At 49.6% G+C, this 21,234-nt stretch overlaps 1 protein-coding gene across 3 annotated transcripts in view; it reads right to left on the bottom strand.

The window, feature by feature from the left end:
* Positions 1–21,234, bottom strand: part of LOC146189144 (neuronal-specific septin-3-like) — a 124,324-nt gene that overhangs the window by 42,397 nt on the left and 60,693 nt on the right. The window contains exon 1 of one of the 3 annotated variants that reach the window (XM_084604056.1): positions 8,665–8,797. The exons of the other annotated variants lie outside the window; for them this stretch is intronic. The gene's annotated coding sequence lies outside the window, so the exon portion shown is untranslated. Of the gene's footprint in view, positions 1–8,664; positions 8,798–21,234 lie in introns of those variants that run through there. 3 annotated transcript variants of the gene reach the window in all.

Raw genomic sequence — 21,234 nt, forward strand, 5'->3', positions numbered from 1 at the left:
CGTCGAGCGAAAAAAATACATGTTGCAGTTTCTGGTCGTCGCCCCAGCGATTGTACTGGGCTACTCGCTCAAATTTATCTAGCCAGACTTCCGGGTCGTCGCCGGGAAAGGCTTCGAAGATGGGTATCTCCCGCGGCTGCTGCAACACGAAGGAGGGGGCAGTGGTGTCTACCTGCGTCATTACGGGTGGTTGTGTTGTCTCCGAAGGTGGTGCTGGAGAAGATGGTGGCGGCCTCGCAGTACGAGAAAATTGTAGAGGCGCGAATTCAGGATCAAGCCCTCGAAGCCGTCGGCTACTCTGATGGGTAGGCGTAATCTCGGTGGTAGGAGATCCTTGAGGGCTGGAGTCTCGGCTGGTTGGAGGTGTTCGGAGCATGGGTTGCGTCACCCCGCACCTCCACCAGATGTCACGGTGTGAAGTCTCTGATCAGAAGTCACCGCGGGTCACAGGAGTAACAGAAGTCACAGTGCGGCAGGAAACTAGCAGGCCCGCTTCGACAGAAGAACTTCAGTTTCTTCGCCTCGAGGAGACGAACGTCGGTTTCTTCGCCTCGAGGAGGCACACGCTGGCGATCAGCACAGAGGGAAAATAAAGAATGAAGCGTGTCAATATAATCTCATATTACCCCAACAGACTTTCTGCCAACCCCCTTGCCGCTTGCTTTCCTTCGTAATGGAATCAATTGCGCTAAGTAAGCGTCGGACATTTTCGTATCGAAATACATACCTTGCCCATGGCAGCTTATATTCGTCAGCTAGCATATCGTCAACTTGCATTTGTTCCCGGACGTTTATCTACTGCCTTAAAGTCAAATCCATAGTTTATCTTCCTCTCCATAGCTCGCCTCGCCGTTCTCAATGTTAAGTTACTTCAACCCAGTTTCGTTGGCCACCCAGTTCCTGCCATGCATATGCCAAGCTACCATCAGGGTCAAAAACCTTCTGCGAAAGGGGTCAGCCGCTGAGGTGAAAGCGTTTCCTATGATTGCACCGCAGCTGGTATACACGTATGCATATACATGAGCGACCTGGATACATGGTCAGCCCGCTAACTCGCTGGCAAACGGCATTCTGCCGGCAAACGCCGCCACCTTTACATATACCGCGCTTAAGAGCACACAGGCCAGCGGTTTGGGCGAAGAGCAACGTCTCCAAATGCTTGCGGTAAAATAATACAAAGCCACGCCTGCGCGACATAATGCTTAAAATTAAAGCCAGAGGGGTCTCGGGGGCCTGAGACTCTTCACCAGCCTATAAGAGAGCATGACCTCCGAGATCACCTCCGCGCGCACCACGCGCGCGGGGGTAATCTCGGAGGCCATGAAGAGAGGTGCTCGAATATTGTATAAGGACTGAATGCGATGTAGGCTGCAATCTTCTTTTTTTTTTTGTCAGTGGTTGTCAGAACATATCCCTTCTCTGTTGTTCCGGTAATTTCTCAGTAAGTTTTAATAAGAAACCATTAACATACTTTCTAAAGCCCGAGAAGGAGAAGAATGATTTCTCCCCTCAATTTTCTATATGGTTGGTTGTACAACTTTTATTTCCATCGGAAACGGGGAGTCGTGCGCCCGCGGATTAGAGGCTGGCAGGTAGCCCTTTGCTTCTTGCGGCCTCTTCCGCCAGATGGACGGTGCGGTGCTGGATCGCAGGGTCCGCGCTTCGCAGCAGGGTATCCCAGGCTTCTCTACTTGTAATATTTTGCCCTGTCCCTGGAGATTGTGGGCACTCCCAAATTATGTGGTCGAGGGTCCCCTCGCCCCACAGTTTTTGCAGAGATCATTGTCCCTAAAGTCTGGTAGCGCGTGAAACGCCCAGACCGGGTTCATGAACGTATTAGTTTGTAGCCGCCTCCACGCGACAGCTTCTCTATTATTTAGTCTAACATCTGGCGGGGGTACCAGTCTACGTCCCAATTTATAATGGTCGATGATTTCCCCATAATTTTGCAGACGCTCGTCGTATGCCCAGTGTTCGGGGGGCTCGACGGCTACCCGGAAGTAGAGAGCTCGGGCTAGCTCGTGAGCCGCCTCGTTACCAGGGACGGCAGCGTGAGCGGGTGTCCAAATTAACTGAATTTTCCTATTTATTGTTCTTTGGGTGAGGATTTTGGCCGCCTCCGGCGATATCCTCCCCTTCCCAAAATTTTGAATGGCAGTTTTGCTGTCGCTAATTATGAACTTGGCTTCTGTTCCTACGCAAGCTAGCGCTATCGCAACTTCCTAAAACGATGTGCGAGGCAACTCACCAACCTCCATCTTTTGTCTGCATGTTTTCTCTTTCCACCCATGCTCGAACCACAATAGAGATCCCCCTCCGATGGAGCCCGGCAAAAATTAATTAGTTTTACAGAAAGGGAAAGGCGCAGTATCTGTCACACTTGCTCTGTGGACACCTGAACCACGCCGTAAGGGAAGGGATGAAGGTGGGAGAGAAAATGAAAAGAGAGAAAGGGGAGCCGTAGTGGAGGGCTACGGAGTAATTTCGACCACCTGAGGATCTTTAACGTGCGCTGACATCGCACAGCACATGGACGCCACTTCGTTTCGCCTCCATCGAAACGCAGCCGCCGTGGTCGGGTTCGAACCCGGGAACTCCGCACAGTAGTCGGGCGTCTTAGTCGGGCACCACCCCGGCGGGGCCCGGCATTAAAGACTGACAATAATTTTAATAGAATTCCATTAAATCCCTATTATTCGCTAACGTCGGGATCTGTCACATGCATGGTGGAAACAGTCCGTTTCGGATACAGGCAACTCAAGGGTAAAGGTTTGACTTAGAGGTGAAAGCGGGGGCGGTAATGATATAATGAAGGACCATTATGCGAAGAGGTGTGACGAATTTGCAGCAGCAGGGGGATTTTGGCATTCCGCCTCAAATTGTCGCCTCCTCCACTGCGTCGTCAAATTTGATCTCCTCGTCACGCGATCGCTGCGGTGCTCAGCGGGCATCCGGTAAGTGGAGGCATTCTGCAAGGTGCAGGCATCACTCCTTTGTTCTCCCACGCCGACGCCGGCATTTTAGAGAATACCACTGATATCCTGCTAAAACAAAAATCTGGCGGCCTGCGTGATGTGTAGAATAGCTTCGAAAATTTCATTCAAGAACCTCTTCCTTGGATAGAGATTCTAGCGCATTCAGATCATGCAGCTGTTGCCGGCCACACCGTCTGAATTACAGCTATAGAGTCTCGGCAGCTCGTTTAGGGTGCCATTCGTAGGCTTTCTTCCTCAGCATCACAGACACGTTCGGCCGTCACCACCGAGAACCTAACAAGGTCTTGGTAGTGACGGCATAGAGTAAGAACCGATAAGAGGGGACACTCCCATGGGACCCCAGCGGTCGACTTTGGCTCTCAGCGTGCCCAGGAAGCGCACTCTGCCTCGAGACCGGCCGTGACCCAGCGGAGTCTGTGAACCGCGCCAGCCTCAGATATGAGCGCCTCAAATCACCACACCTCGGAAGCCACACTTTTACTTCTGGTTTGTATTTTTTTCGTATACGCATCGCGTAGTTACATGTACTTTGTGCAGAGTCGCCGTTTTCGTCTTACGTTTTTTATGTCTTGAAATGTCACTAGAAGGGGGAAAATTCCGCAACCGCCGAAGTCGTGCCCTTCTTTCTTCATAAATAAAACGATAGAGAAGGCTAAACGGTTTCGGTCGGGCGGCGACGGCGCATATGCCACCTAGCCGAGACTAAAAATATATTTGCACTTAACTTTTGCCTTGATTTGGGTGGTTACGTTGGTATACGGGTTTAACGTCTCAATGCGACTCAGGCTATGAGAGGCGCCGTAGTGGAGGGCTCCGGAAATTTCCACCATCTGGTGTTCGTAAACGCGCGCTGACATCGCACAGCACACGGACGCCTCTTCGTTTCGCCTCCATCGAAACGCAGCCGCCGAGGTCGGGTTCGAACCCGGGTACTCCGGCACAGTAGTCGGGCGTCTTACCACTGCACCACCCCGGCGGGGTGCTGTGCGATGTGAGCACACGTTAAAAAAAATACGTCCGCCGATATTAGAGAGTTTTAGTACTGCGTAGTGAGCGCTACGTACGCACAGCCCACGTACTTTGCGGAACGCTACGCCACGGTCGCGTACATGCCACAGAAAGACTTTTAGTAGGGCGGAAGCGCGTACGTACGCAGGGGTCTGAAAGCTAACGCGGCAAGCGCAGTGGCTTGTGCAGTGCCATTTCGCAGCCATTCAAGAACTGAATTTTCCAGCGCAGGAACTCCTGCTTCTTTGTTTTTCCGACAGGCGAGAAATGGAACCAATGCTGCAAAGGTGCTGATTTGGTTCGTCCTTCTTGCAGAGGATGAGGATATATTGAATAACTTTAACCGAATCGGAGCACTACCCCCAGCAAACGTAGTAGAAAACGAAAATTAACAATACAACCCCGTGCAAATTTTAAATCCGAAGAAGCAAACCGATTTTCCGAAAGAAACAATGTCATGTCAAAGCAGTTTTCCGAGATCACAGTGCGCCTATGATGTCATCATTCAATGCAAAGTAACTATGAACCTCGGAGAATACACTGCAAAACTATACGAAGTCTCATTAGAGAGGCGGAGTATATTTAAAATGCCACGCAACGTATGCCGTAAAAGTCAGCACCATGGCCCATAGGCAAAGAAAACTTACCAAAATAATTTTCTGGTTTAGGCCAGCCCCAATGAACACGGCAGATGGTTAAAAGTTAGCGAATGTTTTGAAGAAAAAGTATGACAAAATATGCTACGGCTTTTTTGGAGCCAAACAATATTTAACGCGCCTCGAATAATCTGCGTTGTAAAAACCTACATACGCATGAAATCTAGCTGTCTGCTCTTCCGAAAGTTTCAGCGTTCCCTCTTAAAGGCGGCCGCTCATATGATACGAGCTTTTAAGCTAAAATAGTCATCACTCGGCACGAAAAACGAACCGTGCACAACAGCAGACGACCAACAGTTCGTCTACTCACACGAATGTCATTCGCGGTCGCCGGCGTCGTCTGCGATCGAATAGAGCGTCGGCTGCGCCGCCGTCTGCTACAATGGTCCGTTCCCTTCCGAAGTTTAAAAATGCCATTTGAATGTACATTTGTCTATGGGCTGCTTACTTTGAATGAAAGGTATCAAGAAAAATTAGTACATACGGAAGCTGTATACGAGAAGCTTCCGCGATTGGGAGAAGCCCCCAGCACATAGCGAGCGTGTGTGCGGTATGTACGGCTTCACAACACATGTTTTGGCGGTGTTTATAAATAGATTACCCGTGGAATGACTTAGCATACTTTGTCACACATTCATTCAAAGCACTCGCCAACATTTAATGATAAGCAGTCTGCATTGATACTGTACTAAACAAGAAAGATACTGCGGTAAGTTGTGTTTACATGTTTTCTAAGGTCCCTACCAGCTCGTACCCCTAAAAGTCACGCAATGTTATATAGATACTCCGCCTTTGAAATGGTATTTCATATTTTCACAGTCTGTTCTAGGATGTTTGTAGTTGCTCTAGACCAAAAACAAAATCATAGGTGCTCCGTGAAGACATAAAATGGCTTTGAAATCTTTCGCTTCCACATATTCTCGTGTTAAGCCTATACATTTCACCCCCAGTCTACGGCGGGGTCGCGAGCGCTCCATTCGTTTGTAAACACGGCGTTTGTCCATAGGTGTAAAGCCCACGGGAAACTTGGTACTTACTGCTTCAAGTTTCAAAGATCTTGGCGACGAAATACACCAGCTAGAAGTTGGAGCGTTCGCGCAGCGAATTCATAGAAAACAATTTGTGCGTCGCATAAGGCAATCCGCGCCCTGTACTGCGGAGCAACAAATGGATTAGAAGTTTTTACTTCTTGCGAAACGCCAAATCGCCTGCAATGAAAAGAAAAGAAACGAGCAAGCGCTGCGTGTTTGCTGCTTATCATGCGCGGCCATATAGCCAAACGTGTCTGTCGAGCTTTCTCATACGCGAGAGCAACACGCAGGCGGTTCAGCGAACGCACGCAGAGGTAGGGATTTCTGCGTACGCGAGCAACGTATACGCAGTACGCAAGGACCGTGCTGCGTATGACGCATGCGCAGTAAGCAGCACGCAGGCCGCCTACGTACGCAAGGGTTCTGCGTATGCCTACGTACGCAGTACTAAAACTCTCTATTATATTCAGTGATTCTAAAACAGCCATTCGCAATTTCGCGAGGGGTCGCATCACGTCTACCTCCCTCCGCATCCTCCAAAGCACCCCTACTCCGGTTAGGGAAATTGAACTAATCTGGGTCCCGGCTCACTCGTCTAATCCGGGGAACGAGGCGGCTCACGCGCAAGCCCGAGGTTTCGTCGACCGGGCAGTGAGCGCGCCCTCCGACCCGAATTTCACGAAGGACAGGTTAATTTCCTTTCATGACATTACCCATCACTTCAGGCTGGAAAGGCGCACATATCCCCCCCCCCCCACACACACACACAAATCTTTAACAAAGGCGCAGGAAGTTACCTGGCGCCGACTACAAACACGCTCTCTCCTAAATCCGGCGGTGCTTGCCCTGATGTACCCAGGCCAGTACAACCCAACCTGCAGTAAATGCGGCGAAAGAGCGACATACGATCACATTCTCTGGAACTGCGCAAATGATCCACCTGCAGTGGAATTAATACAGCTCCCTTCTCCCGAGCAGTGGAAAGCCGTGCTGGTCAGCTCGGACCCGCAGATTCAACTACGGGCCATCGAGCGGGCTAATAAGGTCGCCGCCAGCCATGGACTAGCGGCCATCTAGTACGTCTCTCCTTAGACCTGCTTGAGCGACGAAATAAATGTTTTGCAATCCAAAGATCCCCAGGTGATCCAAATTACTCCGGAGCCCTCCACTACGGCTCCTCTTTTTCTCTTTACACTTTCACTCCCACCTTCCTCCAGTTCATTAGGGCGCGGTCCAGGTGTCCACAGAAACAATAATAATTGGTTCACAGGAAAGTTGTTGTTGTTGTTGTTGTGGCTGTAGGAAGAAGGAAAAGAAAACGCACGGGCCTGCTACTGGCTCTGTAGCTGAGCCACCTCCGCTGCCTCGTGCAGACAGAAAAGAAAATAGAGAAGAAAGAAAAGGAAGAGGGAGAAAAAGACGCGCGCCGCAACAATTCAGCCGTCGTCCACCACCAAAACGGTGGCGGGTGCAATGACGGCCTACAACAGATAAAAATTCTGTGCAGGATAGCCCCGCCGCAAGCGACGGTGACCTACCTGCCCCAGCCCCATCAGGGGAGTACCGGGGCCCTCAAAGAACCCTCCCATTTCTACAGGAAGGGAAAGGTGCAGTATCTGTCACACTTGTTTCTGTGGACACCTGAACCGCGCCGTAAGGAAATAAAGGAAGATGGGAGTGAAAGTGGAGAGATGGAGGGCTAGGGAACAAGTGTAACGGATACTGCGCCTTTCCTTTCCTGTGAACCAATTATTATGTTCGTTGCCTGCTGTATTGCTTCTTTACATCCGACACGCGCGTACAACGATTTTAGTTCACAGTGACCACCAAACCAGACCTGCATGACGAGGATGTGAAACGTGCTACCTTAACGCTTCTTGGATAACGCAAAAACGACACCACTCACGACAATAGATATAGCGGGCCACTGCGAGATCAGCCGCGCGCATCAAGGCACCCTAAGATCAGTGCGCTTGTGGTGCGTGTATGCTTCTCGGGAAGCATATGCGGGAGCATTGTCCTATAGTGTAAACTCTAAGGTTCATCCAACGAGTCGACGTTGCTTTTGTGTACAAGGGCCGCGTCAGCAGCCTAAACGCGAGATCGAAAGACTTCACAATGGGCGCGGTGCGAAACTGCGAAGAAGACGAGTCGAACACTATAAAAGAAGATGCTGCGCGTGATGCTGCGTACCCCTTCTGAAGAATCTGTGTCCCAGGTAAAAATTTGACTCCTTGCGAGATAGCTATAGGCCAGTCACGACTGCATAGCTTGGAAGGCTGTCGGACCGAAACACCACCTGGTGCGAGGACTGACGCATGGTGGGAATAAAATAAAATAAAAAAAAACAACAACTCAAAAACACCAAATGTAACGGACTCATAATTTCCACTCAGGCAACCTACAGCACGGTTGCGGCGAAGAAAACCTTCAATGTTTTTCCCAATAATTAGGCCGAGAACACATACACCCGCAGCACGAAAACGAAACACGTTCCGCGTAGTGTGACCTCGTAGTGTGGTCTCGCTGATTCAAGACGTCGTTAGGCGACGCAAAGGTGACGAGCGCTTGCCGCCCATACCACAACAAAAGACCAGCTGGAGCAGTGGCGTGCACGGAACAAGAAAATGGAAAAACGGTTTCTTCCCTTGCGTCCAGAAGCTCCGCATTCCGTGTATATGCAGCGTGCGTCATCATTCTCATCATTGCCATCGTTACCATCTGGAATTCCGGGGGATGCCTTTCTCATGTGTTCCTCTTTTTATACCTTCCCTCTCTCTCGCCGCAGACCTTCGTCAGCGCGCGCGAAAATGCGGACACGATGGAATGCAGTGAGTGCCGCCGGAGTTGGCCGGCCCTGGCTTCCTCCTCTGCAGTGCGCAACGCCTTCCGACTTCTTCCAGACAGAGAAAGCAAAATCGCTTCGTCGAAATACCAGCAGCCCGCCCGCACGTAACCAGCCGCACGACTTGCCTGTCGGTGTGTCAGGTTGAGTCGGTGCACGGGGGGGTTGCAAGTTGCAAGCGCAGCCGGGGCAACGGTCACGGCGCGACGGCGAGAGAAACGGGTTTCACTTTTGTGAGGTCCCCTCCAGACAAGGCGTCCCCGCAAAAGAACGGCTGCTGCCGGCCGCCACCTCACTCCGCATGCACTTTATAGGGAAGGAAACGGTAGTTGTGCGCCGGGTGATCCTAGTGAGGGGCGTGGATGAAATCCAGGTGGAGGCGCCCAAACGAAGTACATGAAAAATACGTTTGCAGGTTCTGAACTTTTTGTATCGAGAGCTGTGGGCAGAACCTTAGAACGACAGAGCTAGGGGACGTGTCCTTCTGCTGGGGCTTTTCAAAATGGCTTTCGGATATAGAGCTACGGCTACGAAATTCGCTTTGAATAGTCTAAATAGATGCAGCTGGCATTAGAGCACGAAACAGCGTTGAATTTTGGTCTATATGATTACCTATTTTATTGTACCCTCCCTCAAAAGCATACAGCCCAAAAGTGTTTGCTTCAGAATCCCACTACGCACTTCACTTTGAATCCTCAGCGCGAAAACGGAAGGACCACGTACCCTCAATACTCACATGCTCTGGATTACGAGAAGTGCTATAGGCCCCACAGCTTAGATGCAAACCCGTAGAGCTTTGCATCAACGGGGCTGTGCTTTTTTTTTTTTCTTAAAAGGAGCTGAAGTAGTGGATTTCGTGCGTGCGTGCGTGTGCGTGTGTGTGTGTGCGCGCGTGTGTGTGTGTGTGTTTGTGTGTGTGTGTGTGCGCGTGTGTGCGCGCGCGCATGTGTGTGTGTGTGTGTGTGTGTGTGTTGTGCTTGTAGATTCAGATCCCACCGCTGATCACCAGTTGTCGTGACGCTGGGGCTATGTCGACCCGGCCTTCACTTGGTAGCGTGCAGAGACTCGGGGTTGAAGTAGGATTGAATCTTCGAAGTTGGTGAAATATGTACAAGCAGGTTTAATGGCACTTTGAGAAAACTTATTTACAATATTTACACGAAAAAGAAGGGTACATCAGCAAAATGGCAAGCGTTAAGAGTTCATAGCGAGAAGCGACTGGATGAGCCGTTTACCCAGGGCCCAGAGCGACATTTCGTGCTCTGCAGCGTCCTTAAAAACCCCCTATGTCCAGCCCCTCTCTGAAGATGCTGACCAACCAAATCCAGGGCACGCCCCTCAGGTATCGGCATCCAATCGAACACATCACTGCACTGATGGTCTGAAGCACTGACTGGTCCGGCATTCATTCGTTGGGCGTGATCACTTGTTGGCGGGAAAAGCTTGGGAACGGCGAGGAGAGGAGGTACATTTCTATTCTTCAGCAAAGAAACCACAAGCTGGTTCTGACAAGGGGTTTTACTTCTCAGAAACCCGAGTGCACGTGGCGCCGCATAGGGCTCCCAACATGGTCCCTTTTCGACAATTGCAAATCTTTCCTGCATTCCCGGGAAATCACTTAATGGCCGTATGAGTCATGCTCCTTTCTTGTCCTGCACGTCAGCGGACATGTCACTCTGTGGTCTCCTTTGGATAGGAGGCATTCATCACTGGAGGATAGCACTTCTCGACTGGAAGGGTGGACAAAAGAAAGAAAGCACTTCCTGCTATTTCCCGCAGGGGGACGTTTCTTTGTGTTTTTCCAGACGTTCTCTTGACAGGGTCAATTTGGCATTTGCAGGTTGTCCACAAAGCAAAACATGCTTACAAAACAGGATTCCTGGAAACAGGCTCACTTAGAGCCATTGGACCATCACCACATATTCACAAAACTTATCCATGCCCACAGGCGAACAATAGAGCGCGCAATTGCGGATGCTTGGTCGTAACAGCCTCCTCCCCCGCCAGAAGAGTCTCGGAGGGCAGCAGTCCCAGCTGCTGCATGAAGAGACGACTTAATGGTCTGCACGTGAACGCTTGAAGCTCGCTGTTGCTTGTCGCGTTGTCTTGATTGTTGTAGGCCAAATTGCTCGAGCTGTCTGAAACTCAACCACATGTCGAAGCAAGCACTCGGCTCCCGTCTGAAGAGACCAGGTCAAAAGAAAACTGCCATTGTTGTTCGAGAAAAGCCCACTCTCAAGACGTTCAGGACCCACGTATTCCTAGAAAACCAAACGTGCTGCTTTACATAGTCACACATATACAAGCGCACGAGAAAAAAAAAAAAAAAAAAAAAAAAACCTGATTATCAATTTGGATACATGGTGAGGGACATCTCGGACCGCTTAGAAAGAGCGGCTAAGCGCGTCCGCATTCCCATTTAACTTCCCCTTTTTGTATCTTATTTCAAAATTGTACTGCTGTAAAATCAAGCTCCACCTAAGAAGGCGACTGTTCTTCGATGTCGCAGTTTGCAGCCAAGCCAGGGGACAATGGTCCGTCTCTACGGTGAATTTGGCCCCTCCAAGATAGCACTGCAATTTTTGAATGGCCCATACAATGCAAGCGCATTCTTTCTCTGACGCGCAATAAGCCCTCTCTCTAGAACTCAGTTTTCTGCTCAAGTAGAGCACGGGGTGCTCATTACCGTCGTCATCTCTCTGGCAGAGAACAGCACCTAACCCTCGATCACTGGCATCACACTGGACCGTGAATTCTCGGCCATAGTCTGGAGCTCGCAATACCGGACGGCTAATCAGCACAGCCTTCAGGTTTACGAAGGAGGCTTCCTTTTGTTCGTCCCAGACTACATTTGTCGGTTCTGTCTTGCGGAGAGCGTCGGTCAGAGGGCTAGCCAAAGATGAATAGTTAGGGATGTAGTGATTGTAGTATCCCGTCAGACCTAGGAATGCTCGAATTTCCGTCTTCGTGCTCGGCCGCGGGTAGTCTGCTACCGCAGAAATCTTAATCTCGCTGGGTTTCCTGAAACCTTGACCTACATTGTGACCCAAGTAGTCCACGGTCGCCCTTGCCAGGCAACATTTCTCGGCCTTTACGGTTAGTCCAGCTTGACGCAAAAGGCTCAGTACAGCTCTTAGATGTACCATATGGTCCGCCCATGAGTCGGAAAAAACCGCAATGTCGTCTAAATAAGGCACCGCGAATGTTTCACACCCCTTTAAAACCCTATCCATGAGTCGTGAAAAACAAAATGGAGCATTTTTGAGCCCGAAACTCATCATTGTTGGCTGGTAGCTGCCCGTCGGAGTGACGAAAGCCGCGTATCTGCTGGCGCGTTCAGTGAGCGGTACTTGCCAATATCCTCGAGTAAGGTCCAGCGTAGTCACATATGCCGCTCTACTGACCTGTTCTACTCTCTCCTCAATATTCGGAATAGGATACACTTGATCCCTGGTGAGAGAATTTAGCTTTCGGTAGTCTACCACAGGCCTAGGGTCTTTACCTGGAGCTTCTACTAAGATCATAGGCGAAGCATAATCGCTTTCCGAAGGTTTTATTACTCCCAATTCCAGCATGCGAGTTACTTCCCTATCCAGAATTTCTCTTTGCCTTGGAGAAAATCGGTAGCACCTTGATCGCACTGGCACGTCTGAAGTCAGCTCAATATCGTGCTCAGTCAAATCAGTTCTGCCTGGCCTGTCCACGAAGCAGGCCTCAAACTCTGTTATTATCTCGCCCAGATCGGACAGCTGGGATTTCTTTAGTTCTCCTCTCTGCTCCGTCTTTTTGAGAAGCTCCTGAGCGTTGCTTCCTTTTCCGCTGAGGCAAATCAAGTTGTCCCCCATCTCCTCGGGAAGGTTTAACGTTAGATTTACCACGGCTTCCCTCTGCACATAAGGCTTCATAAGATTGCAATGATAAATGCGCACTTCTTTACGCCTACCGGGAATTTTCACTGCGTAGTTAGTGTTAGAAAGCTTTGCAACGACTTCAGCCGGTCCTTCCCACTGTACTTCGAGCTTATTCTGCCTTGAACTTCTCAGCAACATCACCTGGTCCCCGATACAAAACGTCCTTTGACGGGCTGTCTTATCATAGTACACCTTGGAACGAGCCTGGGCTGACTTCATGCTGGCCTCAACGAGTTCCTTAGTGTTATGTAAGCGATTCAAGAGGTTCAGAATGAATTCTACTACTGTTGGGTCTTCTCCGCGCCCCTCCCAGGCTTCGCGCACCATTCGCAAAGGTGAGCGCAGTGACCTTCCGTACACCAACTCGGCTGGGCTAAATCCAGTGGATTCGTGCGGCACTGACCGCAAAGCGAAAAGCGCTGCAGGCAGGCAGGTATCCCATTCGCGCTTGTTTTCATAGCACAGTCCCCTCAGGACTCGTTTGAGAACAGAGTGCCATCTTTCTACGCTGTTGCTCTGCGGATGATGGATCGAGCTATGCACTACCTTAATGCCGCATCGCTCGAGAAATGAGGTGGTGAGGACACTCGTGAAAACGCTACCCTGATCACTTTGGACCTCGGAAGGGAATCCAACTCGTGCAAACACTGACAGCAGCGAATCCACTACACTCTCGGACGTCACCTCGCGCAGCGGAACAGCCTCTGGAAACTTTGTGGCTGGGCATAACATAGTGAGGATATAACGGTACCCTGACTCTGTCACAGGAAGTGGCCCAACTACATCTATTACTAACCGGTGAAACGGCTCGGTAATGATTGGTACTAACACCATCGGAGCTTTCCACTTATCTTGCGCCTTTCCAACCCGCTGGCACGTGTCGCATGACCGTACAAAATTTTCCGTGTCCTTAAAACATCCAGGCCAATAGTATTCTTGCAACAGCCTCTGCTTTGTTTTCTTTATTCCAAGGTGACATGACCACGAGCTGCCATGGGAAAGTCGCAGTAAGTCTCCGCGGTACTTTCGGGGAACAACTAATTGGTCCCGCTCTACTCCGCGCTTATCCTTGAATAAGCGATACAGCACTCCCTTTCTCATCTCGAAAGAAATATTGTTTGCTGTCTTAGTGGCGCGGTGGCGCTCCCTTATCTCCTGTATCTTGGGATCATTGGCTTGCTCTATAGCTAAGTCCTCTCGGGTTCCACTTAAAAGTCTCGTGAGATTACTAGACACTGGCGGCAAGAGGTTACTCTCAAGAACGTCCTCATTCCGCGTCTCATCAAGCTCACTTTCAAGTTGACATATCTGAGATGCCTCGCTCTCAAAGTTTTCTGACCTGCTATCTTCCACATCGACCACTGTTTTAACTGCCGTTTCTTCCGCTGTGGAATTTTCTGGTATGAGCAGTGTAGCTAGTTCTCGCGCCCTTGAACGTGTTAAGGCTTGCACAACTCTGTCTCCGAACAGGATGCCCCTCTTTCGCAGCAGCATGTCCGATTTGTTGGAGAACAAATACGGATAGCACTTAGGAAGCTTTCCTGAAACGGCAGCCTCGGTTGTTAATTCGCCGAAAGGGCCCTCGATGACCACGTTCGCGATCGGCAAGCACACACTCTGTTCCTCAACTACCTGTCGGATCCATGCACACTGTCCTGTATAGTCGGAAGGCGATACATACGCCGGATGGACAACATCCATCGTTGCGGCCGAATCGCGCAGTACCTTGCAAGGCTTCCCGTTGACTACTAGGTCATGCAGGTAGGGTTCTAAAAGCTGCATATTTTCATCGCAGTCCCTGACATACGAGAAAGCAATCTTTTCTTTCCGGCAGTTGACGGCAATGTGACCCTGCTCATTACACCTAAAGCATGTGAGCGGCTTCCTAGCCTCAAGCTTATTCTTTGTGTTCTGCACGTTGGTCACTTCCCCACTTTTCTCACTGCCGTCCTTTCTAGGGAATTTGCCTGAAGAAACCTTCATTTCTTCGTTTCCAACTCTAGCAAAGTGCCTTTCCTGACGGTTTTTCACACTGAACTTGGGATTGCGGGGCCTATCCACTGCTGGGTTGCTGAATTGTCGGCGCGAAGCATACTCCTCAATAAGTTCGGCAGCTTCAGTTGCCGACTTAATTTCGCCTCTGTCCTGTAACCAATTTCTTTCTTTTTCTGGGAGGCAGTTATAAAACTGCTCCAAAAGAATTCGCTCGACTACAGCGTCCCTATCACTGTAGGAATCTGTGCTCTTTAGCCACTCGCCCAAATTTACTCTTAAATTGTACAGGAATTCAGGGTAACTCTCGTCCCTGGACTTAGTAGCGTTCCGAAAACGTTGTCTGAACGCCTCGGCGCTAAGCCTATACTTTCTCAGAAGGCAAGCTTTGACCTTCTCGTAGTTGTCCGCGTCCTCCTTGCTTAGCCGCGCGACAACCTCCGCTGCCTCGCTGGGCAGAACCGTCAATAATCTCTGAGACCAAGTGTCTCGCTGGAAGGACAGTTTTTCGCAGGTTCGCTCAAAGTTAGCCAGATACAGACCGATATCCCCTGATATCACATATGGCTGCATGTACTTTGACATCTTGAAATCTGCCTCCTTGTTGAGACGAGGTACCGCTAGCTGGGGACAATCGCCCGACCTCTTGCTCAACTCTAGTTCTAATTTCCGGAGCTCAATTTCTTGGTCCAGCTTTTTTGCTTCTCTTTCAAGCTTCTCACGTTCGTGCTCCCTTTCCTCTTTTTCCCTCTCAAGTTCACGCTCCCTTTCCTCTTTTTCCCTCTGACGTTCGCGCTCCCTTTCCTCTTTTTCCCTCTGACGTTCGCGCTCCCTTTCCTCTTTTTTTTGGGCGATGAGGTTCCATGCTTCACTGAGCTCCTCATCATCGGCTCCCAAATCTGTGATTGCCTTTATAATCAAAGGTTTTCGTGCCAAACCACTTGTATCAATTCCCAGTTCCTCACACAATTGCAACAGTTCCGGTTTCTGCAGCTTTTGTAGGTCCATGATCGCTCCGAGTGTCGGCTACTTCCAAAACAACAGTGCAAACTACCAAACCTAAAGGCGTTTCAACACTTTTTACCAGTTCTAAAATCTAACCCTGTTCTAGAACCTGGTCCACATCAGAAGAAAAGCCAAGCACTCACCCACACATGCGATCGATGTTCCGAGCTGCCCTCTTGGCCGATTGTTGCTCCTGCTTGTTGCTTGAGATGCCACCTCCGATCACAAGGTGTTGTGGCTTGTAGCTTCAGATCCCAACGCTGGTCACCAGTTGTTGTGCTTGTAGATTCAGATCCCACCTCCAGTCATCAGATGTTGTGACGCTGGGGCTATGTCGACCCGGCCTTCACTTGGTAGCGTGCAGAGACTCGGGGTTGAAGTAGGATTGAATCTTCGAAGTTGGTGAAATATGTACAAGCAGGTTTAATGGCACTTTGAGAAAACTTATTTACAATATTTACACGAAAAAGAAGGGTACATCAGCAAAATGGCAAGCGTTAAGAGTTCATAGCGAGAAGCGACTGGATGAGCCGTTTACCCAGGGCCCAGAGCGACATTTCGTGCTCTGCAGCGTCCTTAAAAACCCCCTATGTCCAGCCCCTCTCTGAAGATGCTGACCAACCAAATCCAGGGCACGCCCCTCAGGTATCGGCATCCAATCGAACACATCACTGCACTGATGGTCTGAAGCACTGACTGGTCCGGCATTCATTCGTTGGGCGTGATCACTTGTTGGCGGGAAAAGCTTGGGAACGGCGAGGAGAGGAGGTACATTTCTATTCTTCAGCAAAGAAACCACAAGCTGGTTCTGACAAGGGGTTTTACTTCTCAGAAACCCGAGTGCACGTGGCGCCGCATAGGGCTCCCAACATGGTCCCTTTTCGACAATTGCAAATCTTTCCTGCATTCCCGGGAAATCACTTAATGGCCGTATGAGTCATGCTCCTTTCTTGTCCTGCACGTCAGCGGACATGTCACTCTGTGGTCTCCTTTGGATAGGAGGCATTCATCACTGGAGGATAGCACTTCTCAACTGGAAGGGTGGACAAAAGAAAGAAAGCACTTCCTGCTATTTCCCGCAGGGGGACGTTTCTTTGTGTTTTTCCAGACGTTCTCTTGACAGGGTCAATTTGGCATTTGCAGGTTGTCCACAAAGCAAAACATGCTTACAAAACAGGATTCCTGGAAACAGGCTCACTTAGAGCCATTGGACCATCACCACATATTCACAAAACTTATCCATGCCCACAGGCGAACAATAGAGCGCGCAATTGCGGATGCTTGGTCGTAACAGTGTGTGTGTGTGTGTGTGTGTGTGTGTGTGTGTGTGTGTGTGTGTGTGTGTGTGTGTGTGTGTGTGTGTGTGTGTGTGTGTGTGTGTGTGTGTGTGTGTGTGTGTGTGTGTGTGTGAGAGAGAGAGAGAGAGAGAGAGAGAGAGAGAGACTGTAGAAAAGAAATGTCGCGCAAACAAGACGAATTATTCGCCTTTTTCTATTGTTCGGTGCTATAATATGACAACCAGTTATTTTTGTTTGTCTGGTCATAAAATAACTTGTTTAGTGATGCTATAGTCCTGCTCGCGTAAGATGCATTGAGTAGAATATGGGGACTTTTTTTTCTTTACACTTCATATGGACTCAGAAAAATGCGCATACACCTCAAAAATGTTGCTTTAAGAAAAATTCGGATACAGCCTGTGAACACTCAGCTTTACTGCTCTACACGACCAGGAATAAAGGCGAAAACAGCACATATGAAGTTGCGAATACTCAAGCGTAAAATATATTTCCTCGAAGCTAATGAAGTCCTTATCAAAACGTCACCTTATCTGGAAAGAAAAACGATAATTCTTTAAAAAATTCTCATCCTGTCGAACTATGTGAGCAAAAAAAAAACATTAATAAAATAACAACAATTAAGAAAACGCACTTCTGTAAATACGAAACCTTAAGTGTAATATTTTGTGCAAGCTATAAAGAAATGCCTCAGAAAGTGGCAAAATATACTAATCAAATTTTTTGTCGTCTGACGAAACAAAGCTCACTTTAAATAATATATCACTGTTCGTCTTGAGGTACAAGATGCGCGCATTGCTAAACCGCCAGAACAGCGGCAAAGCAGCAACTATAGGCACTGCTCAATATTGGTACTTTTCAGCGGTTGAACGCTCGAGATAAGGGTAACAGCACGCTATACACCGACAAAGACGGCGTTTACTCCAGAAAAACTCCACCATGAGAGGGAAAGAAAAAAAAAACCGTGAGCCCGGGATGTTTTTGTACGGGAAAAGACGCGGACCGGCACGAAACGAAATTGCTCAGCTCGTTTTCTCGCCCTACGCACACGTTGCCACTTCATGGTTCGCTGATCCCTTTGTGCTTGCGTGTATGCGTACAGCATTGATCTGTCGCGGTGCGCCGAGATGGCGGCGCCGCCATCTCGTTCAAGGAACCGACTGACATCAAGCGCGTGCGCTGCTGGGAGGCCGACGTCCGGTGTGCACACATCACAGCCACGCACCATATACACGCGTATCGGAATGATGCATTGCCCCGCTGTCGCCTTATCTCGGAACCGCTTTCCGGGAAGTGCGAATCGAAACAGGGAAAGGGCAGTCGTGAAAGACCCGCGGCTTGTAGCGAGACGATAGGCGAGACGCGTGGCAACCCCCCGCAGAGTCGGGCTTTTCTTTTTCCGAAGCGGGCATGAGCGCCCAAGACGTCGTGTTTATGGTGTGCGTGTGTATACAGAAATCTCTTTCGGCGCGCACAAGCCGACCCGGAGTCTTTGGAAACTTCGAAGGCGTGCCTTCGTGTTCCTGAACTGCGTCGTTGTTAACCTCGGTTATAAGCATCAACAGAGGCGAATTAGGTCTGCACTAATGCACTGTCGTCTCCGAAAGGTGCAAGGAACACGGTATACGCAGCGTACCCGACGAGAACATGCGCAGACTGACATTTTTCTTTTTTCGAGACAATAAGATGCAAACGTGCACGGACATATCAACGGGAAATTATCAGCAGCATCACAAACCAAACAACGCCCACGGCAGGGCGTTGTTCACCAAATAACGCGTAGGGAAGAGGAAATAAGTTTGTCGCGTACGCCCTTCCGCCTCCTTCCTTTTCCCGCTTGCACATACGTTTGTCATAGCAGACATAGCAGATACATACAACTCAAGAACGAGGCGTCGAATACCCCTGACCTTGTACCCAATGGCGTCGATCGCTTGTCACGAAGGGCCGCGGTTCAACACTTAATCCGTGGTTAAACAATCCCCCGCGATGTGATGCTATAAGGGGAGAACCATTCGACGCCGCTCGCTGGAAGGCAAGCCCTTTGCATGTACCCCTTTGAAGGACATATGCCATTATCACTACCAAACCCAGCCCGACACAATAAGATTCGGCCCGCGCAATACCCCACAAATTCATGTCCGGCCTGCGGAGAGATGTCCGACATCCTCCACATGGTATGGAACTGCCCCGAACAACTTAAATCATACGGTTTGCATAAAATTAGCCATGAGCAGTGGGAGGCGAAGCTGGCTCCCCCTTCATCGCCAGCTGATCGGTCAGGCCTGGAGGGCCGTATTCGCCAATGGTTTCACGGACCTGGGTGAACCACCCACATAATCACTTTGCATCAATAAAGTTTATTCTCTCTCTCTCTCTCTCTTTCTCACTCTCTCTTAGCAGCGAGTTCTGATTCAGCGTCGGTAGCCTTAGCGGCTACAAGACCCCTGCTGCTTTATGTGACGCGAAAGAACAGCCGACTCGACTTTCGACAAGAAGTCGGTCCTTTTTGCATCATCTGTAAACCACAGATTCCCATCTTGTAGTCCCTTTCAGCCCAAGAGCCAAGAATGAGCACCAGCTGTCATTTCAAAGTAGCGCCCTTTCCATAATGCATCTCTTCATTTTCACTCAAGCTAGGATACACATCGTATTTGCTCGGGAAGCTACTTTTCCTCTATCACCTAACATCGATGAGCACCTTACAGCCAGCTGCACTGTCCATGGCTTGCTTCCAATTTCTAGCCTTTTCATCAGCCTCCACGCTGTAGCGCCACCCAGTCGGAAAAAACTACAGAAAATTTTCTGATGTTACGACAGAATTTCTGTGCGGTTTTTGACGAGAAACCTGTTGTGACAACAGAACATTCTGTAGTAACATCAGAAATCTCTGTAGTTACAACAGAAAAGTGCTACAGAACTACAGACAACAGAAATATACTACAGATAAACTACAAAACTACAGAAAAATCTGATGGTTACGACAGAACTACAGGATATTTTGTCGTATTTTTGACACAGTTCTGTAGTTTTTTTCGACTGGGCATAGTTTAGTACAGCCAAGATATCGGTTGTAAACTATTGTAAGCCTGCTAAGCAATAGGGCACTGAGCCCATCGCAGATGGTATCGCGTTATGCTTAAGCTGTGCCGGCCTTTGCTTCATAGAGGGAAGAAATGCGCTGATGCAAGCATAGAAGACTGCACGAGCTTGACAGCATATGAGGTAGACCGTGACCTCAACTCTGTGAAGCACCGCGCTATATAAAGCGAAACCTGATGCCCCGGAAACGAAGCAAGCAGACGTCTGCATACGTGTTGCAAGCGGGCATCGCAGACCTCTTGCAATTGCGTGACGTCATTTGCTAACCATACGTGTCTGGAATGACTAACTGATTGAAGACACTGAACGCTGCGAGGGATCAAGGGATAATCACAAATAACGCCACTGGCTGGTTATTTTCCTGGGTTGTTTTCGTTTTGATAACTTTCCTGATTCCCGGCGCCGGAGAAAGAATGAACAAACACGACAGAGCTTCGTGGCAATGCTGTCACGTTTCTTCAAAGTAAGAAAAAAGATATATACAAGAACTAAAATTTTCTTTCTTGACCACTGGCACCTTTGAGGCTTGGACAGCTGCGTCGTCTGCCGAAAAAATCCCCGGTCAGTTCCCTTTCTCTTTGCTTTCTCGGAAGCCGTCTGCGAGCACAAGTACCGGTTGTTCTTTCGACATACCATTTCGTCTGCTCCCGCCCACGGCGCTTCGGTGGCCTGTCATTACAGTTCATTTTTCTTCCGGCAGTTCGGCGATTTCGGCTTCCCAACTGTGTCGTATGTACACTTCTTCTTGGGCGCTAATGGACGAAAACGCGTAACATCAGGACTTTCGACGCTTTCTTGTTACGTTATCACGGAGGGCTGAGTGAGTAGGAGTGAAGATATATGCAAGCGCTAACGGTAAACTTTGCTCAAAGCTATCAGCTCAACGTCCAAAAGCGACTCGGGCTACGAGGAGCGCCGCCGCGAAGGGATCCGGCGAATTTCGGTCACCTGAAGTTTTTTTCACGTGCACTAACATCCCACAGTACACGGGCGCCCTGCGTTTCGCCTTCATCGAAATGTGGCCTCCGTGACCGGGATGAACCCAGCCGCGAGAGCGCTTGCATTCCTGCCGTCTTCTCACCGAAGCGCGAGGGTCTTCCTGATGACTTAGCGCTCATCTGTGTCTTACCTCTTCCTGGTGTTTCTATGCGCGCTTCGTGCCAACGTCCAATACACTTTACTGAACTGAGGTTTTTAGTCTTTATAAAGACTCGTCACATGATATGACCGCACCCCTTAGCGGGGTTGCGCTTCACTGGTTTGATTAAGGATCCGCGAAAAGAAGAACGTTTTACCGTGCCGTCTTCAGCGTTTTCAGCGTAACATGTGAAACGGGGGAGCGCAGCACAAAAAGGAAGCAGACGACGCGTGCAAGCAGGAGACGACACCCCGT

This window comes from Amblyomma maculatum, chromosome 5 (genome assembly GCF_055883805.1).
Source record: "Amblyomma maculatum isolate TAMU_Amacu chromosome 5, ASM5588380v1, whole genome shotgun sequence".
NCBI lineage: Eukaryota > Metazoa > Arthropoda > Arachnida > Ixodida > Ixodidae > Amblyomma > Amblyomma maculatum.